This window comes from Gossypium hirsutum, chromosome D01 (genome assembly GCF_007990345.1).
Source record: "Gossypium hirsutum isolate 1008001.06 chromosome D01, Gossypium_hirsutum_v2.1, whole genome shotgun sequence".
NCBI lineage: Eukaryota > Viridiplantae > Streptophyta > Magnoliopsida > Malvales > Malvaceae > Gossypium > Gossypium hirsutum.
The window spans coordinates 43033699-43039824 of NC_053437.1; the positions used below are offsets into that span (position 1 = coordinate 43033699).

A 6126-nucleotide genomic window follows, 5' to 3' on the forward strand; every position below is an offset into this window, starting at 1 on the left:
ACATAGGGGTTTCCTGCCACGACATTAGGGTTTGATGTCGTGAAAAGCTCTGAAATTTTGGAATTTTGGGTATACTGTCACTGGTTTTGCAACACACGGTTTTCATGTCGCGACATCGAGTTGGTTTCTTCAATTCCTTCAATTTTGGGCTTGGCGTTGCGTCACAAGGTTGCCGTGTTACGACACCGACTATATTTTAGGCCAAATTTCCAATTCTTAGAGGGTCACGGTTCCTATAAAACATCAATTTGATACAAATTAGAATCTACAATAAACAGTTAGTTAAATATACAATAATTTACATAAAATTATAGGTTAATTAGAATTGTCAAGTTTTATTGTCGGATTCATCCGTCAGTTCCAAAAATGCTTTTCTGCTCCTGTTTCTTTTAGTATTAGTCCACCTTCTTTCATTTATCCCTTTCCTTGAACCTATTATTTCAACTTGTACTGATTACAAAAAGTGTGTCCCTTGATTTAGGGTAGTTAGGTTTAAGGATAGATATTTCTTTACACTGCTCCCTTAACTTCCTCCTATTTTCCCTACTCTATTGGTGACCACATTTAAAATTTCTATTTGGCCATTGATCTTCATGGTTATTTCATTTTTCTCCAAATGAATGATGGACCTTGACGTAGCTAGAAAAGGGTTACCTAACAAAGTCTAAGACTACCAAGTTTGCAGGAATGATAAAACTATGCACTTTGACTAACACATCTTTTAACACTCCTTTCGGATGCACTGAAGATCTGTTAGCCAATTATAGTGTAATTTATTTGTTCTTGAGGTCTCCTAACTTGAGTTTTTCATATATGGATAGAGGCATGAGATTGATACTATCTCCTAAATCACATAGGGCTTTACTGAAATGGATACTCCCTATCTTTATTGGAATTGTAAAACTTCCTAGGTCTTTCAGCTTTTGGGGAACCTATCTAGTTATAATAGCACTACAAGAAGTGCTCGTATTAACTTGTTCACCCGCCTTAATCAAAGGCAAATTAACATTTAATTTTTTTAAAAAATTTTAAAAACTTGCCTTCATCCCATTTTTGTCTCTCTTCCAATGTTGAAGGGAATGGTATCGGTATGATAGCAGGTTCATTGTCAACCTCTTGGGGTCCTCTTGATGATCTTCTGCATTCTCTCTTGTCTTCTCTTGTGTCAAAGTTTTTGGGCTATTCAAGATTTTGCCTGAATGGAGCGCGATTGCTTTCACATGCTCCTTCCCTTCCTTTCGAGGATTATTTTCAGTATTGCTAGAAATGTTGGTGCCAATTTTTCTTTTGATATCTCTCACTATACTCATCAATTGGCTCATTTGATCTTTTAGCTTAGTTAATTTTTTTGTCGAATTAGTGCACTCAGATTGCATTTGCTTCACATTTGTCCTCAATGACTATGTTTCCCCCTCTATCCGATCCAAGTATTGACCACATATAGTATGGTCATTTGGGTTGGCTTTTTCCTGAGGTTTTTGTAAATTAGGAGGTTGATAATTAGTGTTTTTGACTTGATTCGAAGTATTACCTCCTTCTTGATTTCCCCACATCTCAGGTTTGGGTGATCTTTCCATCCAAGATTGTACATATTTGAATATGGGTTTCCACCCTATTTCGATATGATTCATGTCCTCGGTTGGATTGTTGATAAAATGGAAGAGCGGTTTGTTCCCTCCATATATGGATGGTACACTATTCTCAGATTCTATTCGATTGATTCTGTCCACTAGCTATTGATGTCTATCATCCTCCTGGACAGCATTTACCATAGATGGTCTCTAGCCATATGTATATTGCTCAGTTGGCCACTAGTAGATGATGTCTATCATCCTCATATGCTCGGTTCATTAAGGCTCCTTCTACTGCTCCATCTAATCCTGACCTTGTGTGTACATCCAACCCATTGTAAATATTTGCAGTCGTAACCACTCAGGCAATCTGTGATGTGGACATTTTTGAATCAGTGCTTTAAAACACTCTCAAGATTCATGAAAACTCTCTCCCTCTAACTTTTTGAACATAACAATCTCTCTTGTTAGCTGGACTGTCTTGTTAATGGGGAAGAACTCTTGTAGGAACTTTCCTGCAAGTTCGTCCCATGTTGTGATGGACCTTGGTGCCTGCAAATCAAACCAAGAAAAGTCATTATCAATTAATGAGAAGGGGAACAACCGAAGACGAATAGCATCATCACTGAACCCATTATATTTGAAAGTGTCACAAAGCTAGAGGAATCCTTTTAAATATTGACTCGAATCTTCTGTCATCGTTCCTCAAAACTGCAAATTGTTCTAGATCATAGCTAGCTTAATTTCAAAATTATTGGTCATGATAACTGGCGCCGTTATACTCCATTGAACCATATCCAAATTCGGTGGCACGTATTCCCTTAGAGTTCTTTCATTATGTGCCATAAGATTGCCTGCGGGTAGTTATGATGGTGGTGGTGGATCTTATAGGTTATTTTGGTTAACTTCGTTGAATAGTGGATTTTCTCGTGGTGGTAAATTACCTATAGCAAGTGGTTGATTCTACATTTGTTGTTGCTGTTGTTGCTATTGCTGGCGATGATTCCTACGATTTATTCTTTTTGGATCTATGACTATCTCTATAGGTGTTACTTTGCTACGTGTCATACACTAAACCCAAAAAGAAGAGATTAGCAAAAATAAAAAAAAATAAATCGTATCTATAATTTAAAATTTTCCTAATTATTTTATAAAAATTCCAAAATTAAAATTAAAATTAAATTAGTGATGTTGCCTCCCCGGCAATGGCGCCAACAACTTGACCACCTCTAGACGTATCAACGTCTAGATTAAAAAACTGCACAAAATATTTTAAAGAGGAAGTATCCGCAAGTATACGGGTCAAGTTTTAATATAGTTACAACGGAGTAGATGAGTACTCCGAGTATCGTACTCAAGGGAGGCAAGCACTAAGTTAATTCTAACCTAAGCACAAATAGATTTAATTAGTACCTTAGATAGATTATCTTACAATGAAATATTAAAGAAATATTTTTGGTATTTTTAATAACAATAATAAAAAGAAAAGCAAAGAAATAAATCGTGAGAAGTCAAATAGTAGAATCTGTCAAATCTGAGCATGGGTGATTAGTTTGCTTCGGAAAACATAACCCATTGCCGCTTCGGGTTTTCTTGTTCAATCAACTTGTCGATAACCCAGTAGGACCTTCCGATCTTCTACTAGAATAACAAGTCTACAAGAACTACTTATCTCTCAACCTTACAGTCAAGATTGATTCAGGGTTAAGGTGTTCACCTATAAACCATACCAATTTTGGTTTAATTCTCACCTTAATAACTTCCTAGGATTGTCAAGCTAGGGTTTTAAGTTCTTCCTTTCCAGAACAACTGATCCATTAAGAAAACCCTAAAAAATAGTTAATTAATCATACCTCCAATCACTAATCCCCCATAAGAGGATTAGTTCCTCATGAATCTTATTAACAGTATAAACTTGATATATAAAATAGCTATGAATAAAAATTCAAGAATATAAAGTTTAGAAGAAGCCTGATTTGTATTGAATAGAATGTCAAATCCTCATAGATTTTGATCAAGTTCACAAATCTAATCTCTTCCACAAAAGCAAAGAACAAAAACTGAAATAAACCTAAAGCCTAAGAAAAGAGAAAGACTAAAAGACTAAAAATAGGAATAAAATTATACAATATCTAAAGTCGTCCATAACATGGGTTAGATGAGCCTATTTATAGACTTAAGAGTGGTCGTCGTCCTTAGCCGTAGGTCAGTGGCTATCATCCTTAAGCCTAGGCCAACTGCCATCCTCGTGCTTAATGTTTGATTGTGCAGACCAAAACACCCCTGGCTCGTAATTATTTATCGCACAGAGGTGATGTTGTGACACACCAGGTCATGTGTCCCAACATTGAAAGTAGTATGGTTCATCTTCAGGGGTGTGTCACGACAGCCTCAAGCTTTGTCGCGACACTCAAGGCAATCTTGAAATTCTTCTATTCTGCTCCCTATGTTGCGATATCCAACTCTCCGTGTTACAACACAACAACTAGTATTGAGTTAGTACACCTCCTAATAGTCTCTTACACGCTCATAAAGCATATTAGCTCACCTTTAGGCCCCATTCACCCCTAAGGTCAATAAAAGACTCAAATTACACATTTTATTGAATGCAAATAGAATTACAAAAACTTAACTCAAACTTAACCAAAGTGCTTGTAGTCAAGCTTCTAAAGTGTGAAAACTAGTTTAATTTGTTACACCGAATTACAATAGATCAATAAAATTCTTCTACAATTTGAATAACAAAGGCTCTTTGGGAGTGATACAGAATTGCTCCCATCTATGATACCATACTAAGGACCATATTTCATTCCAAAGAACCATTGATGGTTCGAATCCCCTTTCTTGGATAAAAGTTTTTCCTTGAAGTTTAAGATAATACTTCTCGGCATTTTGGTTTCGAAATTTTAAGGAATTCAAAACTGTCGTTGGTTCTTGAACACTCGACTTTTTAGAATTTCTAGGTGGCATGTTAAATATAATTTATACTAATATGAAAGAGGTATCACACAATATTTCCAATGTAAAGGTAAAAATAAATTTTTGAACCCTTAACCTCGATATTGTAGTCCTTGTTGCTCTGTTCCTAATCGGTTATGTCAATCCTGCGTCAACTAATGTTCCAGATTGCAAAAGAGGCTTGTAGATTTAGGGATTTAATGAAAAGGTGTTTTTTGGTTTTGAGAGGTTTAAAATGTGAAGAAAGTTTAAAATGTGAAGTTAAGGTGTTTTACATTTAAAAACAAGGGTTTTAGGGTTAAAAACTGGGTAAAACAAGGTTTAGTCTGTCGGGTTGCACAATTGGGTTGTTCAATCCTGTAGAAAATTGCAGCAATGTCACAACACAAGGGTTCCGTGTCGCAACAACCCTTGAAATTTGTCGTTGTTGCGACATCGAGGTTCAATGTCGCGTCACACTCTGAAATTTTGGAATTCTAGGTATATTGTTTTCGGTCTTGCGACACATGGAGTTCATGTCGTGACATCGAGTTGGTTTTCTCAATTCTTTCAATTCTGGCCTTGATGTTGCGACACTGAATCTATTTTTGCCCAAAATTCCAATTTTTAGAGTGTCTCGGTTCTCATAAAATCTAAATTTGATGTATATTAGAATCTATACTAACTAATTAGTTAGATATACAATAATTTGCAAAAATCAGATATTGGTATAGATTTAATAAGTTTTATTGCCTGATTCGTCCGACAACTCCATTAATGTACACGAGGAAGTGTTTTTGTTTCTTTAAGTGTTAGTCCATCGCCCGTTGTGCTACTCCACCTTCTTTCTCTTTCATTGTTCCTTAAACCTATTCTTTTGACCTGCACCGATTACAAAGAAGATTTCTCTTGACTCAGGATAATTAGGCTCAAGGATAGATATTTCTTTACAATTTTCTCCTAAATTTTTCTTGTTTTTCTCACTCTGTTGATGACCAAATTTAAAGGTTGCTGCTGTTGGGATCGCCGGTTCTCCCTGTGGCGCAGCGAAAAAAATATTTCAGTGATCCATAACCAAGGATCAATGTACGATGAATGAATTGGCTTGAAATAGGGTTGAAAATATACCTTTTTTTATTCAAAATGTTGAAAAGATACTGCTGATTCGATGTCGGTTCCAAGCCACAATGAAAACATCTCGGCTTCTACGCAGTCCACCTCGTAAAAAATGAACAACCACTGTATTTTAAACTTTTTTAGAGAAAATTAGAAATGGTTGCTAGACCTGTTAAATTATTAAATTGGTAACCTTCATGCACAAAGGGATTATCCTCCATTTATCCACTTTGATACCACATATCTAAAAGGGTAATCAAGATTATTCTTTAATTAATAAACAAGGCAAATGAAAAGTTAGAAAAATGAATTATATTCTTTCCAAAAAAATATAGGATTATTCCCCTATTAATGGAAAGTTAGAAAAACGAATTATATACTTTCCAAAAGAATATTAATTTTATCTTTTATATTTTGACCGAAATTAATTAATATAACTATTTATATTAATAAATTTGATAAAATATATACAATTAATAATATGTATGAATCAAATTCATAT

At 35.1% G+C, this 6126-nt stretch overlaps 1 non-coding gene across 1 annotated transcript; it reads left to right on the plus strand.

Annotated features, from left to right (window-relative positions):
• The first annotated feature begins 1938 nt into the window (after window positions 1–1938).
• LOC121214330 (small nucleolar RNA R71) lies at window positions 1939–2049 on the plus strand. The gene has a single exon (XR_005909913.1). It is a non-coding gene; the product is annotated as a small nucleolar RNA R71 (small nucleolar RNA).
• Window positions 2050–6126: the final 4077 nt, after the last annotated feature.